At 42.5% G+C, this 25,680-nt stretch overlaps 1 protein-coding gene and 1 long non-coding RNA gene across 2 annotated transcripts in view; both read left to right on the forward strand.

Annotated features, from left to right (window-relative positions):
- KCNE2 (potassium voltage-gated channel subfamily E regulatory subunit 2) overlaps window positions 1-25,680 on the forward strand; it is a 106,626-nt gene that overhangs the window by 60,112 nt on the left and 20,834 nt on the right. The gene's annotated exons all lie outside the window — the stretch shown is intronic.
- On the forward strand, window positions 166-19,784 carry LOC139999249 (uncharacterized). Its single transcript, XR_011804587.1, has 2 exons — window positions 166-240; window positions 16,987-19,784. It is a non-coding gene; the product is annotated as an uncharacterized lncRNA (long non-coding RNA).

A 25,680-nucleotide genomic window follows, 5' to 3' on the forward strand; every position in this document is an offset into this window, starting at 1 on the left:
CTTTCTTTGGTGCCCCTTGCTTCAAATCCAGTGTAAACCACAATTCTGTGCTCTACTAGCTGGGCAGTAAAAGATTTAATTTGACAGCTGCGTGCCAACTAATTGCAGCTGTATTTTTTTTTCTGAGTTCATCTACAATGCAAAGAACATGGCAGCTGTTTGTTTGTTTGTTTGCTTGCTTGCCTGCCTGCCTGGTGGTGGCTGGGAATGCTGCTGCTAGGTGGTAATGCCAGCAGAGTGGTGAGTAGGCTCTGTGAGGCCCTGCAACTCAAATCTTTTATTGAAAAGGCTTACAGAGGTGGTTTATATCACCCAGCACTGTTTTGATTATGCCTTGTTGCTGTATTGCTGCATAAAACTTTTTCACTGGAGGAAATGGAGAACAGGCAATAGGCCAGATCCTTCTGCCCAAAATAATTCTTTGCCTGTGTTGCTGATCCTTAGATATAAGGAAGAAATTCTTTACTTCTGGGTGGTGAGGCACTGGAACAGCTTGCCCAGAGAAGCTGTGGATGCCCCATCCCTGGAGGTGTTCAAGGCCAGGCTGGATGGGGCTTTGGGCAACCTGGGCTGGTGGGAGGTGTCCCTGCCCATGGCAGGGGGTTGGAACTGGGGTCTTTGAGGTCCCTTCCAACTCAAACCATTCTGTGATTCTGTGTCTCCTCATGAATGGCTCTGAACCTTTGGCATCGTTGGGCCCAGATTCTTAATGTCCTCATCAGAACTTCTAGAGGCCTCTTAGCCACCTTCTCTCTGCCTTCATCACTTTCAGCCTCTACTCATCGGTTGCTTAAGTCTCTACATTTTTTGTTTCAGGTTAATTAAAAATCTTCCAGAATCTCTTTGCCAGACATGTTTAGCTCTTACATATTTGCTCTTGAGGTTTTCTGTGTGTAGTAATATGGATATTGTGATTTCAGAATTAGCTCATGGAAGTACAGGATGCACAGGATGTTCTGCACATGTTTGACACAGCCAACGTTTTCAGAACATGTGGGACTTTTACTGTGTGTGAAGACCAAACAGTTGTTCAGGCATTTACAATACGGGTCAGAAAAATGGGGTCTACCTGCCAGATACATGTCCTGCACAAGGTATTTACTGATCAGATACCTTTGCTGTATAGTGGAGTGTGCCCATATAGTGAGGATATCTGTGATACGCAGAAGTCTGTCAGCTTTGCTACCCCGGTCTCACTGCATCTGCCAGAGGTCCAGAAATCCGAACAAACATAGGAAGTTCAAAAAATGTCCCCAGATGTCCTAAAATAGGAATAATTTCTAGATGGAAGAAGGGCATTCAGGAATAGAGAGGTTCAGGAAAATGTGAACAAAGCCATCTTTAATGTAAACCATCCTTAATGTACAGACATTGCTATCCTATGCCATGATTTTTTGAACATATATGTCCTGCTTTCTGATGGGTTTGAATCCAAAGGCTGACTTTGGTATTTAGGAATAGGCAGTATCTGATGGAAGCTCTTAGGCCATTGGCATTATGTATATAGCCTCTTTCTTTCCCATGTGATATTTACTACAAGGTGAATTCATACTGCAGTGGATGGTGTGGTCAAGGCAAATGAACTTCTAGGGTCTCTGTCTTCTGCCTGCCCTCTATTTGCATGAATAGCGTAGGAATTTTCTATCTTTGAGATGGCTGTTTGCCTGCCAGATGTGGCTGAATGTAGTCATTGGATGAAAACATGAAAGGAGGACAAGAAATGAACACTTACATGTGGATAATATGGCCATACTGCAATTCTGTCTTTAGGAAATGAGGCCAGTATCTGTTAGTCCGTTTCCTATTCTTCCACCTCACAAAGTGCTGCAACACCATTTTTCTGGCCTTACGCTACATGCCTAATAACTTTCTGTCAACAAAGAATCTAGGGAATATTGTGTTCAGTGTGCTGATCTTATCTGTTCAACCCATACGCTGGGCCTTATCCCCTACTACTTGTACGTATCCACACTGTTCTGATAGAGAGTTGTCTTTCTCTCTTGTTCTTGTGGCATCATGTTTGGTAACGTGATCTCTCATCTGCCTTGTTGTCTAATGGCAATGTTACATCTTTAATCAGAGTTCTTTCTGCTTTCCCACACTGTGCTTCGCTAGTGGAAAAGTGTCCCAGGAAAACCTGTGAAGTCACTTCATTATTCCCTTTCAGATTCTCCTCCCTGGGCTTCTGGAACTGAAGCTTGGCTGTGACAATATGCTATGCTCACGCTGGTGTGCAGGTTGAAGACACTTTCTTTGAAGAGATAGACTGCAGAGCCCAAGAGTCTAGTTGGCATGCTTCAAAATGGATGAAACTTCTTATATATCAGGAGCATTGCTTCAGTCTTTTTTATCAGTCAAAGCCCTTTGCAATTATAAATTTCAGTAAGATAGTCTGTGAACCTCTGATTTACCATGCTCTGTGCTGTCCTTCCCAAAACTGATGACTATATGCAGATGTACGTGTAAGAAACGACACCTGGGATTGGTTTATAAACAGTATATAACAAGCAGTTCTTCTGTAAAACAAGCTATTGTTTATGTATGACTGCATCACCACTGCGTCTTATTTTTAGGGTTTCTGTAAGAAGTGGGCAGTTGCCTTCAGCAAGCACATAAGGAGCTTGGCTGTTTGGTGAAAAATGGAAAACAGATAGAGAAGTTTTTTGACTGAGGGCAAAATATAAGCTATGAGTGGCCATTATCCATATCTTCTACTTCTCCAATTCTGCAAGAAAGCAGACCCAGGAGTAATAAAAGCTGTTGAGCTGGCATGAGTGATTCTTTAGATAGTGTTCTGTTTAAGCCTTCAATCCTTTCAAGCTATTTTCTTACTTTAAAACTGCTTTTTAATATATGTAACTTAGGAGCTCTTTGTAACAGGCAGAAAAACCTGACCGCACACAGGTGCCATTCACGAACAACGTCACCTTAGAAGAAGAGTATGTGGATTTTCTTTGGTGAAACAGGGGGATTCTTTTGTAGGAACTCTGTTTATTAAAACAGGTAATGTACATAAAAAGCAGAGAGTCATTTTCTGCTCCCATTGAACATATTCAGTCTAGGACTTTCAGACAGATTCAGGTATCTGGCAACTTTAGGTCTCTGGGAAAGTGGTGGCCTTGTGTGCTTTGTTAATCACTAAAATGACTGGGAGTGAGCCTGAACATAAGAAGCCTGGCCTGATTTTACCGGAGTAGCCCAAACACATAGCAGATTAAGGTCTGGCCATGAAGACTCAGTCCATAGCCATTGATCTTTTATTTATGTATTTTTTTTTCCTATGTACTGTCAGGTCTTGAAGAAGCTGGTGATCAGCTCTTGTTCTCAGTTCTTGACTGCAACATGATTGTGCTGTAGACTTAATGGCTCACATCTTCCTTCTTTTCTAATATTTTTTTTTCTGGAATGTAAAGGAAAAAATATAGCACACAATGCATCAGCTTCCTGTTCCAATACTGTGAATGTTTTATGGAGACAAGCCAGCTTTGTTCCCAGCAGCATGTTTGCGTGGGATTTGGATGCAGAGTGTTCCTATAGGGACAATGAACATGTCACCTGGAAGAGCAGCTGGTTTGCATACGATCTCAGCTACTGAGCTGTTCAGTGCCAGGAGTGAACGCTGTGGCACTCATCAAAATGCCTTTCATTCATGGTAGCATAAAGCTTAGCAGCAGTTGAGTTTGCACGGTCTCACCACCTTTCTGTTTGTCTGCTCTAAAGGTGAAATCTGTCACCAGCATGGAGAACATATTCATCAGTGAACGTTTATTGATAGGAAAACAATTGAAGGAACTGAGCACTTTCCAAAAACAATAAGTGGGCTTTAAGGAAGGTATATTTGATGTATAAAATTCTTCTTGTTACCGTGTAACACCCCTTGTGAGGATACTACACCCTGCACAAATATGTAGGAGTTAGTGAGAACAAGACTGTTCATGTAGGAGAAAACAAAAATTTTCTTGTAACAAGATATAAAGCAATCCTAACTCCTTTGATGGTGATGGAAAACATCCACTAATACTGAATGAGCTTTGGATGGGGCCTATAGCAAGTGCAAGAAAGCATTACAAGGAATCCAGGTCCTGTCAATGGAATCATCTACTTTCTCTCCAAAAATGATTTGGAAGTGGTATTCATTTTGGGAAAGGCTTTTTGTGGTTTTGTGGGTTTAACACCAATGGGCATTAGTTGGAAATGATTTCATCCTTGTTGGACTACTGTAGAAATGAAAACTATTATTCATACAGATGAGGATAGTACAGGTATTTAAACACAATTACGTGCTTACACTAAGATGAAAAAATGAAGTAACCTGAATTAATACTGTGAAGGTTAAGGTGATGGTATGAAGGAAAGTGAGAAAGGGGAAAGGAGACCCAGATGTATTAAAAGGGATATATGTCATGGGGTATGGTTAACAGAGGAAACAAAGACCCCACAGGGAAACCTAGCAGAGGACTGATGAGATAGGTGGTGAGGGGGGCTCTTGGAAAAGACTGGAAAGGAAAGAGAAACTGAAACATGGTTTGGAGAATGTAGGACATCTGTGACAGTTTCCTGCTGATTATACACTGTTAAAAATGGCAAGTCACTAGCTGCTTTCTGTGTTTGATATTTAGAGGAGATTCTGCATTTTGTCTCTCAACATTCTTCTTCTGCCTCCCTTGGACTGGCATAACTCTGTAATAGAGTCACAAGACATCATTTAAAAACAAAAAACAAAAAACAGACTGAGAGCTTTTTGCTGGTTTTGCTCTTTTTTTCAGAAAGAGCCTAGCATTGACCTAAGGCTGTTCCCAATGAAGTCAGTGGTAAAGTTCCCACTGACATTTCATTAGAGAACAGTTGTAGTGTCACGGAGGCTTTTTGAAAATACTGCCCTCTGCATGCCAAACAAATCAAGAGCAAACAATACGAAACAGATCCTGCAAATGAATTAGTTTCTGTCCCCTTTTTTGGGCCAGAAGTGACAGGAAGTGTGTGCAACCAAGTGAAGACTCTGGAAGTGATGGGGTATGGAGGTGTGCAGTGGATGTATTTTAGGATTTCAGGGGGAATTCCTTCCAGCAGAGGTGAAAAATAGTCAAATTCTGAGTTACAAGGGGCTGTCATGCCATGTGTGGTTGATACATGCATCTTTCGTGTTTCTTTGTCCCTGTCTTCTAATTAAGGTAGAGATGTTCAGATCATCCCATGGTAATCTCTTTCACCTTCTGCTTTTGGTGCTTTAGAAATCCATAACTCACTATAGTCTGCAAGGAAACACTTTTTTATAGTAATTTTGTTTGTGTTGTGAGAAGCAAAGTCTGTGAGGAGATTCGTATCCTTTAGTAGGTCAGCTGGTATTTTGATAGATTTCATTACCTCATTTACAGCAGTGTTTTCAAGCATTTTCTGACAGTGGACACTGATTTTTTTTTTTTTTAACAGGCGAAACATAGCATAAGCATACTGACAGCTGTTCTCAGTCACTTTTCCCAGATCCCTTGTAAGCAGTTCAAATGTTGCTAGGGACCTGTAGGCCAGATGGCCAGCACTAATTCAGAGGCTCTTTTGAGGCTTTTACCCTTCCTTTGGGTAAAAGCACAATGAAAGAGACAGCCACTGCCCCAGAAAAGCGGCAAGTTAAACAGGGAAGACATTAAGAAGCATAGGTACAAAGAGGGAATGGACTTCGAACCCCTTTACTTTCTAATGATTTCTTGATTTGTCATTTTTTAAAACTAATTTACAAAGAAGAGTGCCACTAGTTTCTGTTAATCCCCCAGTCCACCTCTATCATTATTTGTCTCTTGGAAAGGGATGAGGCCCATCTGTGGATATTAAAAATAGCTCACACTTTATCAAAAGCTTTCTTGTATGCAGAAGCTTTTTCTACATGCAAGGCATCTGTGTGCTGATTCAAGGTTTTTGGTGAATAACCCTAGCTTCCTCCTTCCAGAGTTGTTGGGGTAAATACTTGGAAATATTTGAAGCAACGCCACAACAGTATGTCTGTTGTTCAGTGACTTGTAAATTGTGCCACATCTAAAAACTGTCATCAAGCAAGAATGCAGTCTAACATGTCTGGATGCAAATAGGTCACTATAAACATACTCTGAGTGGGGTCTTGGTTACCCTATTTGTGTGAATATGTACCTGTCTCACATTAGTGTTGGTGAGAAGTCAGTAATTTATGCTGATAGAACACTCTGAAGGTCTGAACACATTGTGCATGCCTCGTATTGCTATTATATGTGGTCAGATCATTAAGATACGGTACGTTAGCTGGCTTTGAACAGACATGGAAATGTTATGTATCCGGTCGTCAAGTGTTCTGCCCTGCCCCAGGTGCAGAGTCCAGCACTTGTTCTTGTTAAACTTCAAGTTGGTGATTGCCCAGCCCTCTAGTCTGTCAAGATCTCTCTGCAAGGCCTCTGTTCTTGAGGGAGTCGACAGCTCCTCCTAATTTAGTATCAACTGCAAACTTATATACATTTGAGTTCTGCATCCAGGTCATTTATGAAAGCATTGAAGAGCACTGGCCCTAAAATGGAGCCCCGCAGAACCCCACTAGTGACTGGCCACTGTTTAGTATAACGCTTTGAGCTCAAACTGTCTACCAGTTGTTCACCCACTGTATCATATATTTATCTAGCTGCATGCTGGACATTTTGTCCAGAAGGATACTTGTTTCTTTAAGGTCTAATTCAAGAGCTTTTATGTGGTAAGACAAAAGGCATTTGTGTTAGAACAGTTGTAAGGATTTCGGCTCAAACAGCAAAACACGCTGCTCACTTCCACTGTCCTGCTTCTCCCCACCCCATATATTTCTATTATTGTGTGATTTTCTCGTGGCTTGGTCCAGGAGACTTCAAGTCTGTTAATCTCCCAAATCACAAATTTTCTAGTTCAAATACTTAGGACTGAAGTGACCATGACACCAGTATCTTCTTTCGTTTTACCTCACATTTTCTTACACAGTACTGTTGTTCCCTTTACTTGCTCTCTTCTGCACCTTCTGTCTTCTGCTTAGACCCAGGGCTTGGCAGCCTCAAGGTGCTCTGCTAGGCTGGGAAGGTCTTCTCCAAATTACACTTCAGCTAAGTTTGGCAGCTGCCTCCTACAACGTCAAGATGCCACCTATTAGCCGAGTGGTGGTAACTTCTTCCCATATGAGGCCAGAGGGTGTTGCTGGCTGAATTCAGGGTTTGCTGGCAGCCATGTATTTGAGCGCAGTCTTTTCACCTAAGAACCAGCAACTTCCCATTTACAGCAGCCTAGTGAATACCCTAGTGTCCCCCCACCAGCTGTGGTAACCTTCCTGCAGCTTTCTCCCTGATGTTGCATACCCCTCATTTTTTTTTTTCAGACATGAGGCTCCCCAGTTATTTTGCCAGGAGTCAGACATTTCAGATCACCCCAGAAATGGATACCTTGTTTAAGGTCTACCAAGACCCTACTGTGGGATGCCTTTGGCTAAACTCTGGGGACCAGAGATCAGGCACTTAGAGAGGGAAAAAACATATCCATCCATTTTTGAGGGGGAGGTTTCTGCTTTGGAGTGTAGGGTGCTGCTGGCTTCATTTCCTCTTGAAGTCTTCAGGTTAGTGCTTGCACAGGGAGAGAGGCTTGAGATGAGATCTCATCCACAGTTGTTCATTTTACAGTTCTATTAAAAAAAGAAAAAACAAAAAAAAAAAAACCAACATGGGGGAATTTTCTAGATTCCGTCCAATCCATAATAACTTTTGAAAAGTTAATTTGCTGCAGCTGCTTTATAACTTCTCCTAAGGCCGCAACTCAACATGATTACACAACCGCAGTAACTTTTATGGCTGAGTGGAAACACTATCCTGGTTTTGTTGTTCTACAAAAGCCAATATTTGGTTTAAAGATTCCCTTGGATTTTTAATCCACTTTGCTAGGAAATCTCACTCACCACCACTATTTTGAGAAACTTCACCTGCTTTTGTACTTGCTTCTTACCACAGATTCACCAGATCTAATACATGTTGGAAAAAATGACTGCCCTCCATCCTCCAGGGAAAGTTTCTAAATGTGAAATACGTCATATTGGTATCTTCTATTAGGCTGTACTGTGCAGGTCTTAATGGGGATTCAGCTTAGGTACTCTGTTCCTTCTTCCTGATAACCCCCTTCTGTGTGAGAACAGTGTTGAATACAACATCCAGCTGGCCCCTGGGTATGCTAATAAAAGTTCTCCTTCTCCAATCATCCAGCTTTGCCTAAGGAGTCTGTCAGCAAAAATAAAAAGGATATTTCTATTTAAATACCATACAGCGTCTGCACATTGAAAATATTTTTACCGTGGTAGCATACATGCCACTGCCAATAAGGGTGTATTGTTGTTATAAGTTGGCTGTTAAAATTCAGCCAAGACTAAAAATTGCCATAGCAAGTCCCAGCCTAGAAGGTATTTGTTTATTTTGACAGGTTATTTAAAACAGGGAATGAAAAATAATTAGTGGTTTTGGACTTCTACCTTGCATTTTTCTGTTTAAAAAGGTCTTAGATTATATTTGCTGGTGACTGGATCCTAACAGAAGGCTTATCTCTTGGGGAAGTGTGGGACTGAAAACCTAGCAGGCGAATTCTGGGGTTCCTTTTTTAGGAAAAAGCCTCTAGTTAATTTTCAGGGTGAGAACAACTGCTAGACCTTTCTGCCCAGCAAGTGTTGAGTTTTTCACCACTGAAAACACAAAAGGGATATTCAATGACGGTTGAAAATCAAGTGTAATTACAGAGGCATAATAAACATCAGTAGGAACAATCATTTTTGCATTTCTCTGTTTGGATAAGGGATTAGAGCGTTTCCACCTATTACACACTGAGTCTCTGCAAGGCCTGAAGCAATAAAAGTGTGCTCCTGGGTCCTCTTCATTCGTAGGTGGAAAGTTATTGGCTCAGAGAGATCAGTCCCTGTGTGATCAGCCTTATAAACTGAAGACAGGCACCTAAGTTTATGCATAGATAATTGGCCTGACAGCTAGGGAACATGGTGCTCTCCCCAAAATTCGGTGGGATGCTTGACTAGCTGTGTAACATGGCTACATAGGTGTTGAACCAGAGACATATAGGTCAAAGATTTTTAAGAAGTGGTTGCTGAAAATAAGGGTCCTAAATCTATGCTTAGATAAACAAACAAACACCTGATTTTCAAGCTGCTGAGCACCCAGTGGCTTGGCCACAGGTTTGAATATTTTGGCTTACGTGACTTGTCCAAAGCCACACAGGAAATCTGCTGCAATTCCAGGAATAGAGCAAAGATCCTGTGCTTTAACCGCAAGTTGGCTATGTTTTATTTGTCAGCAGTCATTCCCACAAGGAGACTAAACCAGGGATCTCACTGCTTCTCAAGTCAGCAGGGTTACCTTCTGGTAATGAAGCTAAAAGATGTTCCTTGTTCTCTGAGCACTAAGTTATGCAGAGGACCCTGGAACAGCAGCTGGGTACTTTGAAGAGTCTGTCTCCTTTAGGACACACAGGATTGGACATCAAGGCTAAAGGACAGTGTGTCCACATCTGCTTCATCTGCATTTCAGGCTGCTGCATGTGTAGTAACTGTGCAGATTGGAAGCACTGTTGTAGTTGTGGAGGGGAGTGATAGGGCATGCCCTTTGGTTTCTTTAACAAGCTGCTTCTGGGCTATCCAGCAGGACAGAAGCTCCACTGCGCACAGCTGATATTTTTTCTACTGCCAGCCATGTGAAGGTGGACACCAGTCCGTGAGGACACCAGTCATGTCCTCTGCCTGATATTGCTCATATGGCCGCAGGGCCAGCATCAGCTTGTGTGTGGCTCTCTGGCTCTAAACCTGCTCTTGCCCCCTGCCCACATGTTTGCATGCAGGGGTGGACTTCTGACTCTCTAAAGCAGAAGAGTTTGAAGGTCAGTGGCCAGAGCTGGAGCCCAGGTTCTTCTTCCAGTGGGCTGCATGCAGGAAAGATGAAGCACACCACAGGTCAGGTGTCCAACAGGCAGCACAAGTGTGGATTCTCCAAGGAGTCCATGTAGTGTGGATGAGAAGTGTGCTTTAAGCCAGCTCTTAAGCCCACCAGTGCAATGCAGGGATGACCTTAGAATGTTTTTAGGAGATCTCCGCATAAACATAACTTCCGTCATGCCACCAGGTTGATGATATCAAGCATATTGAAACCAATTGAATCCTAAGACCAGGCTTAAACTGATAGAACTAGTTGTTCATTGACGCTATATTGTTTTATGTTGTCAGGATCAAATTTTATTTTGTTTGTTTTTATGAAAGAACCAGTTGTTGTCTCTCAAATTGCATTTAACTACACTTCCCATAAATACCAGAATGGATTTGAAAATCTGTTACTGCACATTGCAGTTTGTGTCTATTATCTTGAACTGTTTTATATGGAGATGTTGTGCAGGTAAGAATGGTATAGGAAGAAGGCATTGAGCCATGCCTTCTATAAAGAAAATGTTGCGACTCTCTTCAGGGTATATGCATTTGATATTGTATAATGCTAGACAGTGGTTTCCAAATGACATCTTATGTAACTCCTGAGTCAAGTAAGATAACAAAAAGGTCTGTGTTGCATTCAAATTACCATAACGAAAAAATTTCTGAACATATACTTATATACTTATTGCTAAACCAGTAAGGACAATTACAAATTACAAAGTAGAAAATGTTTGAACATTCATTACCATATTTCTTATATCAAGGCAAACCACACATTCCTCTTAAACATGTGCCAAATGTGAGGCTTTAAGCAAAATGTTTCTTGAGTTATCCAAGTACAAGGAGCATCCAAGTGATTTTCTTAATTGTTCTGATTGTTTGGTTCTATCTGAACAGATTTTCTTCTCTCTTAAAAAGAAATACATTGAACTCTGGACAGACAAAACACAGAAAATTTCAGGCTACTCAGTCATATGAAGAGGGGTAGGGGAATTGCAAGTGACAAGTGGGTTATATTGGAAATCACATTTTGGTTTCAACAATAGGACTGATATCTTGATACTTGCATTTAAGAAATGTGGATTTCCACATACTAAGCATCTTTCATGAATTACTGCAGATCTGACAAATTTGAGTTATTGTGCTCCCCCCGGGAGATTTTCAAAGCCAGTTGTAACAACAGATTATATGAAACAGCTGGCCAAACAGAATGAGGAACCAGTTCATTGGCATTTGATGAATTAATAAAAACAGGCACAATACAAATTTCAGCAATAGCTAGCAATTCTCCAGGAGAATACGAACCAAAAAGAAAAAAGCAGAAATCAAATTACAGCAGCTGTTTGGCCAACAGGTAGGGGGTAGCAATTTTTTCATGGCTAAGTTCTTGCAGCTTATGCAGATGATAACAAGAGTGCAGTGCTTAAATAAGTTTATGGCTGTTATTTTGTAGAAAAGCCAGTGAAAGAGACAGAGGTTGTACATCAGATTGTCTGCTAATGCAGGGACAGAGAACAGCCTTGGGTGTCCTGTGGGGAATGAGTGGCCTTAGGGACAGCAATCCTTTCGCTGTTGATTTTACATTCCAGTGGCGAGCGGAGGGCTTTCAGAATCAATCTGTATGACTATCTGAAGAAATGGGGAGAGGTATTTCACAACACCAATAGCACTGAACTTTGTGGTGCTTATGTTTTCTATAAAGGTTCATGTAGAAGTTCCCATGCAGGATGCCATCTTAACCTGAGAAAACACATGAAGGTGAAACATCAAGAGAAGGAGCTAAACAAGCAACTGATGAAATAAATAGTAATGAATTATCAGGGCTAGATGGCTTTTACCCTGGAGTGCAGAGGGAAAACAAATGGAAACAGCTGAAATGGTGCTTACAGTGTGCTCTCTGTCACCACCACACCTGGTGGAATAAAGAGCCATGGTGCATGGGGATAATGGAGGTTTCTGAAAAGCTTTTGATGAGGCCACTCACTATACACTGTTAAAAAACAAACTAACAAACAAACACAAATGGTTCATTAGATAAAATATAATGATAGAAAAAAACGGTAAGAAAAAATTGTCAGATTTCCCTGTGGAGGGAGCTGGCCAGGAGAATCCTGTTGGGATGTCAGCTGGGACCTGTGCTGCCCATCACACCTACCAGTGACCTCCGGTGAAATTTCACTGACTTTCCTATACAAGTGGTACTACTTTATGGCTTTACACAATCTAAAGTAAACTGCAAAGAATTTCAGAAGGCTCTGAAAATACTGCATGATCAAGTGATAAAATGGCATATGAAAAACACTATTGACATATGCAAGATAGTGCATATGGGGGGAAAAACACCCTAGCTATGAGCAGAGTGGGATCTAACCGAGCTACTGCTATTCAGAAAATTGGGCTGGGAGTCACTGATAATTCAATGAAAAGCCAACTCAGTGTTCAGTGATGGTCAAAAAGAGAGACAGGAAGGGAGGAACAAAAACAAAACAAGAAATACATTATGCCTCTGTTCAAATACATCATGTGTAGTTCTGGTTACCACAGCTAGAAAAAAGATAGAAGAGAGGGCAATAAAGCTGATCAGAAATATAGAATGGTTTCTGTAGTAGAAGAGACTAATGGATTAGGGAGGTGATGGATAGTAATGTAGGTCCATAAAACCATGAAGAATGAGGAAAAGATTTCTCATTGTTTCTTGTAATAAAAGCAGTAAGGAGAAGCTAATAAAAGTATCAAGCTGAGGTTTTAAAACAGGCCAGAGGAAACACTTTTTAATGCAATGTATGTAATTAAGTTGTGAAAGTCTTCATCACAACATACTGTAGAGGCCAAAGGTTTAAATCAGTTCAAAGACAGATTAAACAAATACACATAGGACAGGTTTGTTTGTAGCTAATAAACACTGGCTACAGCCCCAGCCCAAACAGTAAATCACCGATTGCCAGAAATGCAGGTGTGTTAGGGAAAGAACTACGGTGTATGTGCTATTTCCTACAGTCTTTCCACCAATGCATCCCTGATCACAGTTAGAGGCAGTCTCAGATCCAGCAAACCATCTATGCTGTTTAAATTTGCCCTGTGTAAAGGCAAGAGAAGTGGTCAGTGTTAGGGAGTTTTAGGAGGTGGCATTCTCCTTCTCCAGCTCTTCCAGATATTTATTTGACCCTCAGTATAAATTTGAGTAGGTGGAAGATATACGTAACTGAGGCAGAAAATAAATGGCTTTCAGCAGCTGCATAGTTGGTATATGTGCCTTCGTGGAGTATCACCTCTCCCATGTCATGAAGATATCCCCATAACACATAATGTGTGTCAGAAAAGGTAGTTGCAAGTCATGCGCAAACATCTTCAGCTTTTTGAGGATGGATCCTTTCCTAAGGATATCCTCAGGCTGTAGATGTCTAGAGAGGAGATGGATCTTGAACCCTAGCCTTGTGTCAACTTGTGGCATGGCATCTGCATAAGAGAAAACAGCCTCTGTATTTGAAAGGTAGGTGTTTGAAAGGAAGGCTCAGTTCAATCCCTGAGACAAACTTGCTATTATTGAGGACTCCACAACTCTTTGAGCAGTTGTATACCTTGCTGCATTTTTTATTTTTTTTTTTTATTTTTAATTTTTATTAACTTAGAACAGGTAAGCCTGTGTCCGCAACCCATGTCCTGGGCTGTGTAGCTGGGAAGATCAGTGCTCTGCCATGTGTGGCGTGCATGAAGGCAGCATGGATTGAGCTAGAGCAATAATCTCAACTTTTTACCAGTTTTAGTATTAGACGAGGTGAGCATTGATTAAAGGTTTATCTACTTGCTCTACGGGAAATACTTCTAGAGGGCATGCAAACAGAGATGGGATTGTAACTGAATCCCTCTGTTAGGACAAAAACAGTGTGACATTGCTACTGCGGAGGTAGCCCTCATTGACAGTGAGGCTGGTATTAAGACCTCACCAGAGATTTAACTGCAATGTGTATCTTTATAAGATTTTCTAACAACACTTGCTCATGCTGTCATTTTTCCTTGCACTGAAGAAATGTCTGAGTCCACAAGGAGCTCTACCTCAGCCTGGGGTAACACTTTATTACTTGCTGAATGCTGCAGGATCCTTAAGGAATCACGGTGCTGAGGCTGAATGATGACTGAATGTTCTGTGTTTGTTTCTGTGTGTTTCTGCCTTGTTCAGCACTGTGGAGATCTAGCCCTAACTCTGGGCATACCCTTGTTTTCTGATAGTGACTTGTTACGATTACCCTGGAACCCTGTTACTATCATAGCCTCCACGTCTTAAACACACAAAGGCTATGAGGAAACACCATGGAATCTCTGTTGTTTTGCTGAAGTGCATTTAAAGGTAAGATGTGTTTGATAATGCTGAAATACTTGAGAATATTGCAAACTTCTCCACAGCCCTTCAGTATGGTTAGCTCTGACCTAAAGCAATCCAGAATACTGCATTGCCCATGACCTTTTGAGGCACGAGGTTCTACCAGAAGAAATCACTACAGACTCAACTCAGTCTTCTGCAGTAGGGTGCATTATCATTATAACTTAGTTGGGAATAATATGTGAAGGAGAACAGAAAGAAGTGCAGGGCTTGAAGCAAATCAACTTCAGGCTACTGGCTCATTTGAACTGTCCTTCAGCTCTTTTAGACAGGAGTTATTTTCAGGAGTGACCTAGAAGTTTTTAGTATGCTATCTCAGTGGAATAGCACTCCATCTTCCAGCAGCAGATACTGAATAGTTTATATGTTCTGCACTCATGCAACAAATACTTTTAAGCCAAGTTTTCAATGATTCTTTCAAATATTACTTTTTAATTTGAGGGAAATTTTGCTTTATAATTTTCAGAAGGTGTGATAGATTTTTATTTATTTTTCCCCACAGGGCATTTGTAGACATTTTTTGCCACACCAAGTGTGAATGACCTATTGTAATCTATTTGATGGGACTCAGTTGTGACGTTGTCCATTTCTCAGTGTCGATTTATCTAGGATAGAAAATATTACTTGTCCCTGGAGCCTGAACTCAGTTAACAATAAACACTCCATTGAAACATCCACAAGAATTTTTTCAACAGGCAAAAGCCCAATAAATTCTCAGCTGTTCAAAATGTGTAAGAATGAGTAAGAAAATGCTGCATAAAGGTTTTGGATGAAAACCTAAGTATTCAGTTATCATGCAGAACGTCAATCAAGGATTTTCCATGGGGGACCGAGCTGTTTGGCTGGTTTACTGAATAGCAGTCAAATACTTCAGGCCTTGAGCCTTTTCTAAAGTTATTTTAACAGATTAAATAAGAATCAGGGAAGCTATTAATTTTTCAATCATATGATCTTATATTTACTCTTGTAATCAAATCACATTCCCACCCCCACAATTTTACTGAAGAAATGTGAATCTCATACTCTGCCTACAGTTCAAAAAAATTAAATTACAGAGAGTTTACTTTATATGGAATTGCTTAATCAGAATACAGAGTTCCACTAATCATATTTAAATATAGTCACTGTAAGCCAAATATTGACCTTAGGTTAAAAGATTTTTATGGCTTACTTAATGAAGACCCATTTATAGAGCACCACAAAGAATTCTAAATCATATACATGCAGGGCAAAACGAGATGATTAGAAATGCAGCAATGAACTGGCATAGACATCCTCATTCTTTGGAAATGGTATTATTTTACATTGCAACAGCTGTAGAGACACTGTAATTCCAATAACAGTAGTGGGGGGAAAAAAAGAAAAGCAGGAAAGGAATGATTTTTGTCTTCAGAACAGTAGAGAATTCACGAAGGTAAACATAAAGTCCAATCCTTTTGTACCTCAGACCTTTATATCTTCACTATACTCTTCTAGGCCACCAACACAAGGTAGATATATGAAGGTGAAGATACATGTGCAAAGATACGTACCCATCTTTGTCCCCTTAATTTTTCTTCTTGTGATAGTAATGGTGTCAGCGAAGATTCTCAAAGGCACAAACAGATGTTTTGCTGCCTAGCTTTCACTAAAACGTGAGGGAATTAAACATTTACCTGGCAGTCATGCCATTGAAAATTTCTCCTTAAGGTGCTAGCATTTCATGGTTGCCATTGTTCAGATCATGATTTTATCTACCCCTATTCATGGTAGGTGTAGTGTCAGTATAGTTTTAACTATATGGCAGGTAGAACATTGTTGATTACTGGTACTCATAACGTAAAGTTGAAGTAAAGAGCAATTCAGGTGAGGCTCTGGCCAGGACATACTGTTTCATTGGATGATCTAGCTGCAAGAGCACAAACTTGAATTTGGTGGACTTGCTACTCTTGCATGGTGGGTTTCTTATGATGGTCTTATTTTCATTGGTTTCCCTTATCAAAGAATCATAGAATGGTTTGAACTAGAAGGGACCTTGAAGATCATTTGGTTCCAAACCCTCTGGTTCCAACACTTTCCACTAGACCAGGTCAAAGCCCCATCCAGTCTGGCTTTGAACACTTCCAGGGATGGGGCACTCACGGCTTCTCTGGGCAACCTTTTCCAGTGCCTTACCACCCTCTGAGTGATTACCCGTGCAAAATTTCTCTGGACTTCAGTAACAGGCAATTGGCAGCCTAAGCTACTGTGTCAGAATTTTTATTTACCTACCATTATAATCTTAAAGCTCGTACATTTTCACATGCAGTTTTTATAATAAACGTAGACACACAAAAATCAAGCTTTCTTTGCCTTGTATCCTATTAGCAACAACAAGCTTTTTTCCCTGCTCTGTTCTGTTTTCATTTTGCTCTCAATTTAATGCTCTCTGAGTCTTGTTTAGCTAACATTTCTGAGAATTGGAGGCAGAGGTGGATTGGCACTTTCCTGGGCTTAGAAATGGCTGAGCTAACCAGTGAGTGAATGTGGGCCAGACAGCTTAAGAAGAACTTTAGTGCTGATGGGCCAAAGTTGATGTCCTGCATCCCAGCAGTCCCTTGCAGATGGGCTTGCAGGAAAATAGCATTTAAACTCTCATCTGGCTTCAGTCAAGTCATTACAAGCCATATAAGTTCTCCACCGTTTTATCTTTCAGTGCAGTGGCCAACTTTTCTACGTTCAGACTGGCTCCTTGGGGAAGCTCATGTTGCAGCACCGAAACTAAGTGCAAACCCTCTATCTGTCTGTCTGTCTTTCCAGTCCTAAACCAAGATATTTATATCCTGTGCCTCACCGAAGCAGAGCACTGTGCCGAATTTCACAGATCCCACAAACTTTCATGGATGTGAGTAGGCAGAATTTGGCCTTGACCAACAAGCTGTGAAGCTGAATCAGCCCTTTTTCTTTCCAGTCTTTCACAAGTTTGTCCATGGGAATGGCTTCCGCTGTTCTGCTCCTTGTCCAACCAACACATCTTTCTCGAGGTCCTGGGTAGTTATCCACTCATGGAAACAGAGCGCCAAGTTCCTTGAGGTGCTTAGGGAATGCAAATTTGCAGTTGGCAGCTAGTCAGCACAGAGAGTCTTGGGCACAAGAGAGGGAAAAGGTGAGAGAGAATAATACTGTGTCTGATCCTGGTTTCTCTTCTGTTCAGCCTATCTGTCTACTGACCTGCAGGACAGTGACCTGTTAAAGCCTCTCTCAGCTGAGAGGCAAAATCTCCTTGGCCTTTGCAGGGGAAAAGGTATGCATCTTACCCTCAGGTAAAGACTAGAGGGGAAAATGCCACTTCCAGCCATTATTACCCCTCCATTGTGCTCCGGGAACAAGGAGAAAAGAACTTTCCACCACTAAAATGCCAGATACCCTGTATGAAGGGAGCAGTAGCAACACAGAAAGAAGAGAGTGACCAGGGATGTGAAATGACCATTCTATAGTAGACTGTAACTGAGAGCAATACATGCACATGAGCATGATTAGGCCAGAAGACATCAGAATGTGCAGATATGAAGCAAAGGGATAAACGTGTGAAAAGGAGAATAGCCTGGGGGAAGAGTCCTATGTTCCCAGGGAACAAAAGAAGGAAGGAGTGGAAACAGGCAGTTATAAAGACAGATTCCCAGGTGACTCATTTTTTAATAATGGGGATTCTTAATTCTTGGAAACAGGGAAGAAAAAAATATTTTGGACATACCTGTAAGCCCAATAAGGACCTGTGAGGATTCAAGGAAGCTACCTACTGAGGTGAGAAGCATCAATTCTCCTTCTGTCAGGAAGGGGTTGAAGATTTAAGCATTGTGTAGGACAAGGGAATCCACTGCAGGGTTGTGTTCAAAGTCTGATGGCTTTTGGGACCCACGAAGTGCAGAAGAAAATTACAAAAACAGATAAAACAGGAAGAGGGAACTGTACTGGGCACAGTGAGAAGAAAAGAAGATCATCTGGATCTCAAAAAACATTGACGTCCCATGTGGCTGATAAAGACATTCAAGACCAGTAGCAAATAGGGAACCCTCTGGTCTCTGATGACAATACTACATGCTAGGAGCACACTGCCATTTTCCTCACACAGATTGTGAGATTTCTGCTCCTGGATATGAGATTTTTTAAACTAGGGAAGGCTTAGTTGGAGACTTTCATGTTTCTTTGTGGTTTTCTGTCTTATACCTGTGTTTATTTACTCTCATATATCTTTTTCTTCTCCCTCTGTCTTTCTATGTTCTGTACAAATTCTAATTTTTCTTCCTGGGCTCAGATTCCTACCTCCTCAGAGCTCAAGAGTCCAGGTTCCTACAGCAATGAATGCAGTCATTTTAACAGGTTACACTGATTCTTGTTTTTCTGAAGAAATCATTTTGAAATGTCCCATAGTTTCATATAAAAGCTTACAGGTTTTACCTAGCCAACACAGGCTTCTTTTGCTTCAGAGTTTTTTTTCTAGCATTCAAGCAAGGAACGTAAGTTGAAAATAGTAACATGCTGGTTGGCAATACTGACAATCAGGACCTTGTCTGTTAGATGCGGTCAGTGTCCCCATTTCCACCAGAAAGCAGCACTAGGATCCATCTGATCATGTGCTGATATTGACAATACAGGCATTTAAAGCAGGACTGGTCACCCTGCATACCCTTTGAAGTCAATAAAGACAAATAAGCACTTGCAGAGCACATTTCATCTTATCCTAAATCAATCATCTACTTTAGGCCAGATGAGTCACGCCCTAAAAGCATTTGTTTATTGCCTAGTGTGAGTAGTTTAATGCAGGTGTCCATACTGTATTTGCTACAGTTAATGGGATTTTTCTCTCCATGTCGCTGTCTCATGTATGAGCTCTGAAGTGCTGGCTCCAAGTATCTCTTCGACTACTCATCATAGGGCAGTTCATGCTGTGGAGTAAAAAAATACTGCAAAGTGGAAAAGGAAAGTAACAGCAGAATCAGGAGTGCTCAGCCCAAAGATAAGACAAATTTTCTCTGTCCAGCTGTGCAACTAAAAGGGATTTGTGATTTGATTTAACATTTTGACCAGTGCATATGGATCTTTACAGTCATTCCCCCTTCCTTTCCCCTCAGTGAAGGAGTGTATAGTGAAGGACAACCAAACAAATTGCAGTGAATGTAGTTTTAAAAATAAATAAATAAATAAATAAATAAATAAATAAAAGCAAACAAACAAAAACCCAGCCAACAGAAAGCTGACAAGATAGGGAGTTAGTTGGAAAGGTGGAATGGGGAGCACTTCTCAATCAACACCTTCTTCTGGTGAGTCTTCGACATGAATCTCATCAGGGACCTTGACTCAGAGGTACAGGAGTCTTTTAAATTTTTCAGTTCTGCCTCAGATAGTAATTTTATCTTAACATTGGCACTCTACAGAGATCCCTATGGAATATCTTGAAGCTACACAAACACAAATCCTGGAGAAACAATATTTAGTTTTCGAAGACAATTGAAATATTTTTAAGACCAACCACTGTTTTGGCCCAGGGTATGCACTTTGTGCATGGCAATCTCCAATTTGTACCAGATGCAAAGGCAAAGATATTTACTACACATACCCCAAACTGCGCAAATTCCTTTGTCTTTGTGTTCACTTAACCTCAACTTCCATTCCACATAACTTACTTCACCTCAACTATGTTTCTTGGAATAACATTGAATTTTGGTCAGTTCATTATTGGCTTTGTTTGTCTTCGGTGCACTGTGCGTTTCAGGGTTGGCTTGACACACAAAATAACGTGGAGAAGAAATCCAATATGGTAATACAATCATTTGCCTACTATTGCAGGAATACTTTCCATTATAGCTTCTATTTTTCACACTCATAATTTTCCAAAACACCTTTGGAGGTGTTTTGAAGTTTGCCTGGAGGTTAAATTTGCCTTTGTCAATGGAAGTTTTAGCAAAGACTTTTAATCACTTACATTATGGGAGAGTGGAAAAAAAATGCATTTTTTCCAGCTTGGGAAGAAAAACGTCTAACCACATTTCTAAGAAGGGTGAGAGTAAATCTGCTGAGAGTTGAAATTTGACAGGCACAATCAGTTGAGTCCAGTCATATGTTACAGACCATGCTTTTTGAACTCTTCTCAATGGCTCCTGGTGTCTACAGAGGACTATTTTTGTTCAGTAGCCTGTGGGATCAGAGCAGAAATGACCAGTCACCCCAACTACTAGCAACTAATTTTTGTCCCTTTTTTCCCATGCAAGCACAGAATTAGGAGCTGTATTAACAGCTCTGTCCCTGGGAGTCCGGAAATGCTAAACTTAAATTTCTAATTGTTTTAACTCAGTCTCTTGGTATGCATATAAGTTTGTGCATAAATGAGTTGTTTGCCCAGTTAAACAATGAGAACTGAGTGTTAAAATATTTTGTATCTTCCTTCTGTCTTTTTTAAAAAAATTATTTCCTTAAGATGGGGCTTGGATCTGGCCTGTAATAGCTTGTGAATCCTACGTGAAGTCTGGCTATAGATATAATTATTGTATCACTACATCTGGTTATTGATGATTACGTGTATGAATACATTTTCTAAGCTTAATAGTCAAGACATACCATACTTCCAGAAGAGCAAATTGTTGGTTCACTTATCAGGAACTCTTAAAAATAATGCTTGAGCTGCAAGCTGTAAAGAAGCTACATCCACACAACGCACAAGTCAAAAAAGCCAGTAAGATCGTCATCATTGCTGAAAGGCTGAACGCGCAGGCTGCGGTCACAGAGACATCACTGACAGATACTGCATGGGTTGCTGAAGACAACAAGTTTACTCAGGACCAAGACGGTTTACAAGTTTTAGGTGAGATGAAGGTACAAGTTTCTTCACAGTTTTGGGGATGCAGACATGCATGGAGGGTGTTGGAAGATTTAAAATTCAATATCATGTTTCTACTGCTGAGAAGACCCTTTTAAGTCACCTGCATTAATGAACAGTCATTACCAATTAGCTGAAAACTTGTAGCTTCCAATGGCAGTGGAAGTGCTAAGGAGTTGTAGCTGGGAACTTTGGTAGGAGATTTGCACTAGGCATGTGCTTGGTGAAAACAGAGTGGGGAAGAGAAAGAGGTAGTCCTACAGCCATGAAACCATGTAAGGGTAAGCCATGAAACCTTCAGTAAGGGTAATTCCAGAGCAGGAGCAGTGAATGAAGAAATGTAGCTTGCTCTGGCTGTACCTACACTACTCTTTAAGGGGCTCCAGGGAAGGGCTTGAACACCATATCTGTCCCCAGGTACCACAGTCCATAGCATATGGCATTTCTCCTACAAGTCCTTATAGCATTTCATGCAAGCTCCCTTTAATACATATCCTCAGTCCCAACATATCCGCCTGACGCACACACTTTTGAGCTGGCCATGCTTGAGTGCAAGGCAGAACTAGCTGGTCTCCTGAGGTCACTTTCAGACTGAATTATCCTATGATCCCATGACCATATTGCAGACCAGGCCTGCTGCCTGTTTTTGCCATGGATCTTGGTAAGGAGAACAATGCTGCCACATTTGTGTGCCACAGCAGGTCACTGCAGTGTGGTTAGTGTCAGAGTGGAGGTCAGTAGCACCATACACTGGCTGGATTATTATTCTGTTCCTGCTGCCCTGGACATGTGAAAGCATCTTCCCCTTTTTGAGCTCATAGGCAGGGCATGTGTTACCCTATGACATCCCTGAATAGGGCAGCCACAAAAGGTTTTATCAGGGCCCCTCTGGTCACTGCAGGTGGTCCTGGCACACACGAGTCAGAAGCGCAAACTGTGTGCATTGTGCCTGTGCTTCTGGGAAGTCCTCGATCTGCCACCTGAGCCAAATGTTGACTCTCAACTATTGACATATCAGTCTCCACAGTGTGATTATCTCTGCTTTCATCTTTATCAGTGCTGTGTGACCCTCCACAGCCTCCACCCAGATGACCATGGGGAGTTCAGTCACATCCTGAGCTCCTGCCAAATGTGTCTTTGGGTGCCTGAGAGCTGCAGAGGAGGTCAGCTGTACGCCAAGACAGTGGGTGCTGCCATGCCTGCTGGTGTGGCTGCAAGCTAGGACATGGCAGAGATGGCAGCTCTCAGCTTCTGTGGGTCTGGTCAGGCTGCGTTATTCCTAAGAGCTCTCCTCCTGCCTTGCCCATGGCCATGATCTTGACAAAGGCCTGCCTTGACCTTGGCCATGATCTGGGGGAAGAGGCTCCCATAGAGAAAAGTGCTGTACTGCCCTCCAAGCTTCTTCATAACCCCAGGTCATGAAGAATGAGTGCCTTGGAGAGGCCACAGTGCGCACATCTGGCTGTCCTTGCTGGGTTTTGCTGCCTGTGTGCAGGCCTGGCTTGTGGTCCCATGAGGGTGGATAGAGTGAAGTTGGTGAGCTGTGGTTATGAGCTGTGGTACATGCCAAGCAGTGTCCCCACCCATGTGCTGGTTCCCAAGAGCTGGCCCCACAGGGTGCCACCCATGAGCTTCTTGAACCATGAACCTGCTGACAACCCGCTCTGCTGGCTTTGGGGCCACCCCTCTGCCTGCTTGTTCATCTTCTACCTAAGTCCCTCTCCTATGTGTGAAAGCTTGCACCCTGAGGTAAAAACCTCTTCACCAGCCTGCTCCAGGTTGAGCAGCAGTCCTGCTCAACCAGAGGCAGGGATGGGACATGGCAACGACACATTGCCCATGGGGTAAGACAGCAAGGGACAGAGGTAAAGGCCCTTCTACAGGTCAACAAGTCCAGAGAAGGGTGTGTGTTGTAAAAATGCTTTCTGGTTGTCAAGTGTAAAGCTTTTTCCTGTGGTCATGGACCAGCAAACTGCATTGGCCTCACACAGAGAAGCTCCTGGCAAGACATCATTCCTGAAAGCCAGCTCGCATTATACAGGGCTCTTGGGACCGCTGGCTCTGTGGAGACAGCGCATGGCCAGGGGAAATGTGAAGGCTGGTCAGCCCTCTTCCCACTGCACCTCCCTGCACACTGGGGACCAGCTCAGAGTGGTGAGCGACTCCAGCTGTTGTAACCCAGCCTCGGTATGGGGAGGGAGAAGGTAAGGAGAGGACATATAGCAGTGACAGGCTTGGCACAGAGATCTCCCCACTTCCTTTCTTTCCCCCCCTCCTTTCCCCTTCCCTCACACCACATATGTCTTGCTTAATCAGAAGGGAAGGGATCAAGACAGCTCAAATTAGGCACCAAATGGAGAAAAAAACTCCACAGTGATCACTGGGGCAATTTGCAATCCCTGAGATCATTCATCTTCATTGTACCCATAAGAGATGGGTCACGATACTGGCAGAAAGGCTGGGAGTGTAATCACAAGCCACATGCTCTCCTGGCCTTTTTTCTTAACCAAAATAAAAGTTAAGCCTAGAAACCCTCTGCTAATGGCAGTGACTTCGGGTTAAGAGCTATTTGCCCTTTCACATGTTAAACAGTCAGTAGTATCAGAACCTGTAAAAGAAAGTACAAGATGCATCCTTCTCTAAAAATTACAAAAATCGAGAGGGTTATAAAACAATGGAGCTGAAACAGAGCCCCAGGGCCCTCACGGAGCATGGAGCCCTTCTGTCTCCATTTCAAGATGTTCCCTGACCCTGATGGCCTGATTGCTTCTGGCTTAAGGGCTCAGCCTTGATATTAAGAACATAGGGTTGAGCCTCCAGCTGCTTTGCCTGGCTTCAGTTCCTGAAGCCATAGACATGGCGCCTCAAGGAGCACGCTGATGGAGTAACCTGGCCAAAACAGAAATATGCTGATCCATCCAGGAGTGAGATGGCCTGAAAGAAGAAATCCCACTGGACATGGTAGCTATGGTCCACTCTTTGCTGTCTTCCAGGAAGGACTTTCAGTGTGCTGCTGAACAGCAATGCAGACGTTTCCTATGGTATCAGTCCTCCAGCCCTGTGTAGTCACTGTGTAGACTCTGCTGCTCTATGCCACTTCACTTCAGAGCCACTTGCTCTCCCTCATGCACTCCATAGCCTGTGTGAAGCTTCCAGTGGCCTTGTGATCAGCTGGGGAAGGCAGGATGCAGGATTTCTCTGCAATTTAGGCCTGGATGGACAGTGAACAGGTTATGCCATTAGGGGCAAAACTGAAGCAACTTGCTCACATGAGATGGGGTAGGTGGGGCAACTGCAATTTTCCCAAGTAAGACAGTCTTTTCCATTAGGACGGCATGTGCAGGGAAGGATTCTGTGTTTTGCTGTGCCTCTAAGCTGAAGGCCTATGTGGCAATGGAGAGAGTGAACCTTTGTGTTCACTCTCTCCATTGTGTTGTGTGGATCTGATCCTAGGAGCTTATCCTCTGGTTTTCCACTTTTGTAGATGTGGGGCTGTGTCCCATGGCTTTCCATTGGGCTCCTCCACCATGAGCCATCAACGTACAATTACACTGCTGAAAACCAGACTCACTGGTTACCTTCTTTTTCTGGAGCAAAAAAAAATGGCTAATGATCAGATGACTGGTTAGCTGAAGAATCCTTGATGCGAAATGGACTGATGGAAGAGCTAGTGATGTGACCTCAGTAGGTGGAGGCATGGCACGAGCGCCTTGCTGAGATGGGGCTGGTGGTCTGGCCCTACATCTTTCTGCCCAGAAATGATGATCTGAGCCACAGAGTAACTATTGCTGACTGGGGGTGTACCTGTAGTGAGATGAGGCCTACTGTCACAGCGATGTGCTGACATGCCACTCTGAGAGCTGTGAGCTTTCCTTCAAATCTGCTGCAATCTGCTGGTGGATTAACAGTTATCTTCCTCTCATCTAAGGGCTTTCCTGTCTGTGGGCTTCCTGAAAGTCTTTATAATCAAGGAAGAAGTATCTTGCCCTATGGAAAGTTGTTGCTCTTGCTCTTGGTTTGAAGGTGTCCTTCAAACTTTTTCTCTGTGCGTCACTGCTCTCAAATTTGCCTTTATCCCAGTGAACAGTCTGGCCAGGGATCTCTGTGTGCCTGGTGGCTGTTGATGGTCTTCACTGTGAAACCATGGTCCTACATGTACTTATTCCCCCTTTTCTCCCCACCCCTTTCCCCATTTTAGCAAGATGATATGGGCCTCATCTGACCCTAGTGCTCCCACCCTTGAATACCAACCAGGTGGGTGGCAGGCCTGGCTGCAGATGAGAGGATCCCATGTCCTCCTTGAATTGCCCAACTTTTGAAGAGACATGCTGTGTTTGAAAGGGCAAGGGAAGGAGGTAAGGTGTCACGGCCCACATTGCTCTGCCCTTTCAGATACACGATAGTAACCTCTGGCGTTCCAGAGTTTGGGAAAACAAAACCCCACTGTCTCCTTATTGCACAGGCTTGGGAGTGTGGTCCAGTGCGGCGATAAGAGACAGCCACGAGCCTAATCTGGTTCAGGTCTGCTGCGTGCCT

The sequence above is a fragment of the Anas platyrhynchos genome, chromosome 1 (genome assembly GCF_047663525.1).
Source record: "Anas platyrhynchos isolate ZD024472 breed Pekin duck chromosome 1, IASCAAS_PekinDuck_T2T, whole genome shotgun sequence".
NCBI classification, from domain to species: domain Eukaryota; kingdom Metazoa; phylum Chordata; class Aves; order Anseriformes; family Anatidae; genus Anas; species Anas platyrhynchos.